General features: G+C 36.0%; 1 pseudogene; it reads left to right on the top strand.

The window, feature by feature from the left end:
• Positions 1 to 1,399, top strand: LOC123690390 (annotated as a pseudogene).
• Positions 1,400 to 9,787: the final 8,388 nt, after the last annotated feature.

Here is a 9,787-nt window from a genome sequence, read left to right as displayed (position 1 = left end):
AGTGGACAATTATTTTGTAAAAGAAAAAGAGGACTCTAAGTTATATAGTTATACAAAATATAAACTGTGCCTTAAAAAGTGCTTCGGACACTACTGAAGACATTTTAATGCCGAAGCAACTGGTAATAGACATTTTGAATATTTTGCAAAATTCTACCAAAGTCACGGAACGGGTGGCTTGTGCCACAGGCGTTGCAAAAAATACTGTGACGAAATTACGACGAGAGCATGAGTCAGCAACAGCAAGTGGCAGCAAAATGAGAACTCCTACCAAAGCAAAAAGGCAAAGGAAGGAATACTTCGACGGATTTTCACTAACAGCATTAAGAAATATAATTCATTCAATGTATACGGTGAGAAAAGAAATTCCTACAATGCGCAAAATCTTGGCGGCTGCAAAAGTAGACCTTAATTATACTGGTAGTGAAACTTCATTAAGAAGAATAATTAAAAGTGATTTAGGCTACCAATTTAAAAGATGTTACCAAAAAAGACTGGCTCTAATTGAAAGACCCCAAATACAAGCGTAGAGAGCTAATTATTTACGTCGTATGAAACAAAATGACTCGCTTGGTGCTAACAAAAGACCAGTTATTTATCTTGAGGAAACGTGGATAAACGCGCACTACACAGTAAAAAAATGTTGGCAAACAGCAACCGATGTATTTGGTAAACAGTTGGTAAACAGTAACCGGCCGCCGATGGATAATAGTTCACGCGGGAAGCGAAACTGGCTTTGTTGACAGTGCCCTTTTAATGTTTAAGGCAGACACCAAAACGGGGGATTATCACGACCAAATGAATGCGGAGAATTTTACAAAGTGAAAGTTACAAAATATACCCCGCAACTCTTTAATTGTGATGGACAACGCCACTTACCACAGTAAGGAAGAGAATAGGCCACCAAACATGAATAATAGAAAACAGGTGATGGTTGAGTGGCTACAAGCTCACAACATCGAATTTCCCAGCGAGAGTACAAAACCAGAACTATATTTATTAATTAAAGAGCACAAACCGCCGAAAAATTATAACATCGACAAGTTATTAGCTGACAATGGCCATGAGGTCGTTAGGTTGCCGCCGTACAACTGCGACCTCAACCCTATGGAGTACATCTGGAACCTAGTCAAAATGAGGGTGTCAGAAAAGAATGTGGAGCAGTTAGAGTCGAATTGAATCTCTGACGTTGAAGGCGTTGTCATCAATAACTCCAGATGACTGGCGAAAGGAAGTAAACCACGTGAAATGACTCGAAGAGGAATATTGGCAAAAAGATAGAATAACTGACGAGTTATTTATCATATATACGGCAGACGACAGTGAATCTGAAACAACTGAGACAGAAAGTAGTTCTGATTCGGAAGACAATATGAGTGGGATTGAAAAAATAGGCTAAGATTTTAAATAAACATATGTACATTGTTACATACCAACCTGATTTTATTTATAATTATTTACCACATATACCGGACATAAATTAAGAAATATTTTTATTGCTTTTTATTCTCGTTATCCTGATTTATTATTTAATTAAGGAAATATTTATAATTAAATATCTTTACATATATGTAAGCAATATAATATAAATACCTATAACATAACCCTATATTATACACTCTTTTCACCAGAGGTGGCAACACCTCACACGAAAAGAAGATTACCGATAGAGATTGACACACCTGCAAATAAATTAATATATTATTTTTTTGCTGTCTGTATTTTTCTGCGGTAGATAACGTCACGCAGCTGTTATTGTGACAAGGTTCCATCGCAATATCAACTGGCGGGGCTTATACTTTGAAGCGGCAATTATTAAGAGGCGGTATTCTTTAAGATCTTCTCAAACAGCCCAAACTTCTACCAAAAATTCCTATCGCCAAACAATTTATCGCTCCCCTTGTCCCCAAGCTCCTCTAGCAAAGTGGTACGATAGAACAGCTCAATGTGGGTGAGTGCTACCTAACTGGCGCAGTCGGTACGTCGTGATTGGGTTGAAAGATTTAAAGACGTATCCCATAAAGCAAGTATCCGCGACGCGAAAAAAAAAGAACCTACAGTAGGTGAATAACCTGGCAAAGAGCAGCAGCACCAGCGGTTTGAAGAACAGGCAGGCCCGAGCCTAAAAAATGGCGATGCTCGTGGCGTAAGCATACACTCTGTTTATTCCACAAATCCTTTTTTTACTTCCCTATCACATCCAAAGGGTTTTAAGGTGTGTCAAGTGTGAAGATTTCTTGGGTTAGGTATATAAGTAACATATTTTAATCTACGAGATTACAACGGCTCAAGGAAAGAGTATGGTCGATGACAAATCCCTTATATTTGAAGAAAAGAAAATAGAGACTGAGTATTCTGCTTTCGCAAAACTCCTACCCACATATGGGAATAGGAGAACATTAACGTTATACATAGAAAACGTAAACAGATTGCATTAGAGACGCACCTTAACAGTTTAAGCCCTATAAGGTCCCTATCAATAAAAATGAGACACGTGGAGAACTAAGATGAGGCCGTTATATTAGCCAAACAGGAGGAAGTAGACCTCCGAGCTAACCGACTTCAGTTTAATAAAACTAGCCCCGGTAAAATAACGCCACAAAATAAAATCAATAATAAATCAGGAAATTTTACTAAACAAACAGAAAATTCATTTTCAAAGCGAAATAGAGAAGGTAAAACGATACATAGAGGAATTCAAGAAACATACAAACATATTCATAGAAACTATCACTGGCCTAATATGCTAACTTCGATCCAAAACTTTATTAACCTGTTAACCGGACAAGACGTATAAATACGTCAGGCGTAAACAATATCGATTACGGGTATTTATCTAGATAATTTCTATTCATTTGGCTGAACTCTTGTGTCAAAACATCACCGACATTGTTTGGACAATGAAAATAAATAGAATCGGTATCCCCAGTGAAATAAAAACAAACCGATTGAAAAAAATTAATATATTCCAAGATACAAAGGCAAACTTATGGTTTTAAAGTGGAAGAACATAAAGTACTGCTCAGTTCAATTCATAATGACAAAAAGACAAATTGAAAAGAGAGGAAGAAGTCAAGAAAAACCGAATGTTGTCCTCGGTTACAATAAGAATATGGGCGGCGTAGATTTGGGAGATGGAGTTATATATTATGTGATGGTGGCTTACAGGGCTGCTCGGAATAGACTAAAAAAAAATTTCTACGGTTGATTGATATGTGCAATATTTTGCAAAATTTTGTACAAAAAGGATTTAGACCGATTTTTGTTAGAGTGTATAGAGAAATTAGTTGATAACAATATCGTTATCAACTACCCACGGCCATCAACGAAAGATGATTAAAGATGCAAGGGCATCAAATCCCTATGAAGTAATTCAGATTGATCATATTTTTGTGCAAAATAATGCCGATACGCCTTGGCTACTTGGTACTTGGCTTTACAAAACTATAAGGCCAGGACGCAAAGCTGGTGCCCCTACTGTAACAGACTTAAGAGCTATTCTTTACAACGACGACACAATTAAAACTAAATTTCGACCAGGATTGGTTTGCCTTGCCACAAAGACCAAAAAGATAAAACCCCTACGTATCTTATTTGACCTTACATGAAAATATGATTCCTAGAACTGCCTCGAAGTACCAAAGCAAAAACTACCAGAGCTCAAACCAATTCTACCAACGAATGTCATAAATTTTGTGATACACTGCCCCATTTGTTGAGTGTGAGTGTGTGTCAGTTGTTTTTTTTTGTTTGTATCTGTTTCTACTAAATTTGAAGATTCGTTTCAGTTACTTTGAAGATTTTTTAGTTATTAAAGTATATAATTAGTTATTAAGAAGTCTTTTTCAGTCATTTTAAAGTATTTTTACTTATTTAGAATGATTTCATCTTTCATTGTGAACATTATTAAAAAATGTGATTTTTCATTGTGCTGTTTTATTTCAAAAAAGGTAGTTAACCGAACTACTACTTATTTCGAACATATTTACACTAATAAAACCACCTATCTCACATTAATTCTAACTAGGCCAATCTTAAGCTAATGCTAGGATATATATCGTATTTCAGCATTTTTTTTTTCTATTTTTACATATGAAATTGGCGTATTTCGTACTGGCCACTTTAATCACGATGTTCTCCTCTTTGGTATGGAATTCCAAATTCAAATTTGTACAGCTATTTACTCATGTATTTGTGCTTTGATGACCATCATTCATTTGTTTTTTTTTTTATTTACGTCACTCATTTTACAAAATGAAAAACTTAAAGTATCGCATTATAGTATTTACGAGTACGAGTTCCGCCGTGGCACTAGTGCTGCGGAAACGCCTCGCAGGGTGAATGATGTGTATGGCGGTCATGTTGCAAAAGAAAACACAGTTCGTTTTTGGTTCCAACGTTTTCATTCTGGAAATTTCGACATGCAGAACAAGCCCCGTGGACGGCCTGAGACCCAAGTTGATAATGAAGTATTGAAGGCTATTGTGGAAGCGGATCCATCGCAAACCACGTCCGAGTTAGCTGCAGGCTGCGGTGTTAGTGAATTACTAAGGTTCAAGTGAGTTAATACAGTTTTATCACTAACAGTGATAAAACTATTTTAATTCACTTTAAGCAAATTGGGAAGATTAAAAAACTTTAAATTTTTCGAAATTTGGACAACTTCTTGCAAGGAAAAAATATAACTCTGATGGGGCAGCCCAAATATTAGGGGCACCATATTTATTGGCGGCGGGGTGGCTTAAGCCCTATTTGCCTCCGATCGAATTAGTATTTTTTAACGGGGATATTAAGCATTGGCCTTTATTCTATAATAACTTTAAGACCACCATACATGAAAATCAATCACTTACGGACGCCGCGATAAGATTTATTATCTATTAGGAAAACTTACAGGCAAAGCTAGGCGCCGGGTTTACACCTTGGGCTGAAAATTTAGAAAAAAAATCTTAAATTTAAAGACAAGCGTTATCTCGCAACTTCATATTTAGATCAAATTTACGATATTAAGACGATGTCTTGTTTGCAAACGCAAATAACCTTGAGCAATTTTTAGACACTTTTTCTTCGTCAGTTGCCGCTCTTAATCATTTAAAGGTAGATATGCAGCCTTCACAGATTTTTTTATTCCCGTCCGACTGTTTTTTTTAGTAAAGGGATCAATGAACTAGAATTCACTAAATACAGCAAAAGATAGTAAACCAAAGAAGACTAACAAAAAAACTACTAAAGTATCAAAAACTAAACCAAATATAATTTATATTTACTTGTGGAGGATGTCAAGAAATTTACAAAGAAAAAGACGAACAAGAAGACTGGATTCAGTGTGCAACATGCAAAACTTGGTGGCATGAAATATGCACCGCTTATTCAGGGTTTGGACAATTTATTTTTGATTTATGTGCCGATTAATGTAAGCAGTACTCTTAACCACCCCTGTGCGTACACTTAAACATCCCAGTGTATAACAGTTCGCAAATCCCATTTTTTGATTTTTACTTTATTACTGAAAATTGTATTAACGTAAGAAGTTGTTGCTCATAATTTAATTATGTTATTAGTATGTTATTCAAATAAAACAAGAACTGATTAGACTACTCAATTTCTTCGTTTTCCTTTAACCCTCTGAAGCTTACGTGCGTACTTCTATGCCACCCTACCCTACCTATGAGATGGCAAAAGTGCATAGAAAACAATGTTTATTAATTAAATATAATAAATTTAAAAATATTCGACTTTTTGTTCCTCCCATACAAAACGCCAATTTCATATGTAAGGATATAAACATATCAAGTATCTTACTATTCAAAGTCGAGAAATCTTTTTTTATCTCGTGAAAAGTTCACTTTATTGAGATAAACACTATTGGACCTTAATCGTCGATATGTGCAATACACAAAATACACATACATTTCACCACACCCTACAACCCCAATTCTAACTCACCTATAGAAAGGTTACACTCCACACTAGCAGAAATCATTAGAATACAGCGCTTAACAGATAAAGATGAATCCACCAACTTAATGAAATACGCGAAAATATCTATAACAACAAGATTCATTCCGCCACAGGGTTTATCCCCGTTGAATTACGATACGGACATCCGGACAGTACAAATCCATTATTACAGAAAGAATTCTATCAAGAATATGTTACCAAACATAAACAAATTATAGAAAATACGCAACAATTAGGTATGTGCCAGCCCTGCACCTAACGATACAATACGATTTCTGCTGACGAAGGAAGCCACCGGCGACGTTTCGATATAGTACTAAGTTTTTAAAGAATGGCATTCTTGTAAGCATCGCCTTCAGAGCACTATGTCAATTAGTAATTATATAATAAATTAGTTTATATTAAATTGGTATTTTTTTGGACTGCACCAACGGGTGAAATATAATTGGCGCAGTCAGTAGGATACTCGGATTGCGCCTCGCGGGCAAGATTTTCCGTAAAATCAAGAAAAATATATCGGTTTCGAGGCCCTGCCTGGCCGACCGCTTTTACTAAAAACCACAATCGAGTTTAAGAAGAACACCACTGGAATCCAGAAATCGATGCAGCATTCAAGAATGTGTTGTTATATATCCTAGTTTCCTAGTTTTTCCACAATTTTCCATCCAATGGAATTAAGTAACAAGGAGGTTATTACTCACCAACAGTCTTCTAGAAATAATTTTATTGTTAGCATAAGAAACTTAGGAGAAATGTCTTTTGACCCTGATGTTATTTTTGAAGCTTTACGGGTGGTGCCCGAATTTGACAGTAACCGTCATGAATTAACTAGATTTATTAGAATATGACGAATTAGTGAAAAAATATTCAAAAAAAATGACGCCGAATCAAATTTATCTCTAATTAATGTTATTTTAAATTAAATAACTGGACCAGCCGCTTGCCTCATAAATAGTAATGGCATCCCTGAAAGCTGGGGTGGCATTGGGGAAGCTTTGATTAACAACTTTTCAGACCAGAGAGATGAGACGGCCCTGTACAATGATATTTCTTGACAAATTCAAGGTAATAGAAGAATTTTATGATAAGTTACAATCCTTATTCAGTACGATGATGACTTATGTCACGTTACACGAAACCCTATCTACAACAATAGAAGCCAAACGACACTCATACAAAAAATTTACGAAACGGGCATTTATTCGTGGCCTTAGGGATTGGTGGCCTTAAGGAGCCACTTGGGTCTCGTATAAGGTGCATGAGGCCCGAATCTATTGAAAAGTCTCTTGAATACGTTCAAGAGTAATTAAATACAATATATCTACAGCAACGTAACCATGCTTCATCTAAGCCGATCTTTATCATTCATCATCATATCATCTCATTTATCTAATTATAACAGTAATCTACCTAAGCCTATATATAATAATTCGTCAAACAGATTTACTTTACCACGGGTACCATATACTTTAACTAACTCCGCCACAATTTAAATTATCCATCTTACCAAATCATTGCCAACACGCAATTATATCTCCCTTTCTTTATATAGCACTCAATAACAATAATTGTGTACATAGAGGCTGAATACAACATACCTATAACATGAACAACACAATTACAAAACACCACGCTCCCCCAGGCCTGGTCATCGTGGGGGAAAATGACCACGACCCTCACAAGAGAGTCATTGACGAATCCATTCTAAAGTGGCATGGAAGACTAGGCTTCGCTCAGAAGATTTTACCGAAGGCTGCACAAGTAGGTGTGAAAACTTACGAGTTGCTTTTGAAAGTAAATGTGATTGATGGATAACTTAAAATATTTTTTGTTTTATTTAAGGTGTTTCTGAAAGAAACGTGAACCGTATAGTTTCAGAGGGAAAAATCATGGAAAGTAATTTTACAGCGAGAACTGAAGTCCCTAATCAAGCAGCTCAAGGACCTTCCACATCCACAGCTTGTGATGACAATTCCACACCAGAGAACACTACTTCCGAGGCTAAGACGGTAAAACTAGTCACTCCAGGTAAAAGTAGAAAAAGAAAATTGACTGTTTCTGATTTAGATGACTTTGATCTTTGTTTTATTAGACGCAAAATCCAATCTTATTATTTAAATAATTCCTTCCCTACTCTCAGAAAATTACATTGTGATCTAAAGGCAGACATCAATTTCAAGGGCAGAATAGAATCTCTCAGAAAAATACTACACAAGTTGGGTTTTAGTTATAAATAGAATAAATCCAAAAGGATGGTTCTCATGGAGCAATATGATGTTGTTGCCTGGCGATCAAGATTTTTACGAGAAATAGACAATAATAGAAGGAGTGACAATCCGAGGCCAATCGTTTATTTGGACGAGACTTATTTACACCCTGGCTATAAAGTTAAAAAATGTTGGCAGTCTGAGGAAACTGAAGGTGTCCTTACAGAAGTCTTAGAAGGTCAGAGATGGATCATAGTGAATGCCGGAAGTGAGAAAGGTTTTATCCCCAATAGTCTTTTGTGTTTCAAATCTCAGACCAAAAGTGGAGATTATCACGACGAGATGAATGGAGATAACTTCAGTAAATGGCTACAAGAAAAGCTTATCCCAAACTTAGAGCCCAATTCATTAATAGTGATGGACAATGCGTCATATAACTGTATTAAAATAAATAAACGCGTGACAATGACAGTACGAAACAAGAGATGCAAGATTTCATAAAAAAACAATCTTTCATACTTGGAAACCATGAAAAAAGCAGAATTGTATGAAATTATTAAAACAATCAATCAGGAGAATGTCTACTTAATTGATGAAATATTAAAGAAACATGGTCATAAGGCTGTAAGACTTCCGCCTTATCATTGTGACTTTAATGCAATCGAATTAATTTGGAGTTCGTTGAAAAGAATATTTGCAGACACAAATGTTACTGGCCTCTCTGAAAACATGGAACAGAGAATCCATAATGCATTTTCCAAAATAACTGCTGAAGAATGGCAGAAACACTGTAATCACGTTATAAATGTTGAAAATAATTATCGTATAACAGACAACCGCCTTGAAACAGTAATGGAACCATTTTTAATTGATTTGAATAGCAGCGACTCAGATTCTTCTGACACAGATGACTCTGAAGAATTCATGGAAGGAATAATGCCTCTAACAGACCACAATTACTATAAAAAATATTTTTTTGTTATTATAATTTTTTATTTACCTTAAGTAATGTCTAAGAATATCCATCAATCCAAAATAAACAAAAAAAGTGGCAACACAGAGGGTTGAAGGAGGCGCCGCCACAGGAACGCCAACTTATACTTGACAGTCTGAACGCAATTTTTATATTTGGCGCCATTCGAAGTGTCATTGTCTAACATTTCAACAATTCTTATTGTTTGCTAGTAGAAGGTACGAGGTTAGTAAAAATGAACAACGCTATTCTCATTGTGAAATTGTTTTACCAAAATGGTGAAAGTTTTGCGGCTGCAGTTCCCAAATTGCAATCAATTAGGGGTCACAATAATGCTCCAAAATAGTCAACTGTAAAGAGATTAATGGATAAATTTGCCGAAATTTGCTGGATCTGTTAGTGATGTAAAGACAACAACGCGCCTTCAACCAGGTCGATCGACCGAAACTGTTGCAGCTGTACGTGATGATGTCGCTCAAACTCCATCCACCTCAATTCGACACCGAGCTCAGCAAATTGGTGTCTCCAAATCCACTATGGAGCAGCGAATATTGACGAAAAATTTGCACCTTTATGCATACAAATTTAATTGACTCAGGAACTGAAGCCAGCTGACCATGGACTACGAAGGGAGTTCGTTACATGG

This window comes from Pieris rapae, chromosome 24 (genome assembly GCF_905147795.1).
Source record: "Pieris rapae chromosome 24, ilPieRapa1.1, whole genome shotgun sequence".
Classification (NCBI taxonomy): Eukaryota; Metazoa; Arthropoda; class Insecta; order Lepidoptera; family Pieridae; genus Pieris; species Pieris rapae.
Note: the sequence above shows the minus strand (reverse complement) of the source record. Positions and strands in the feature narration are given on the sequence as shown.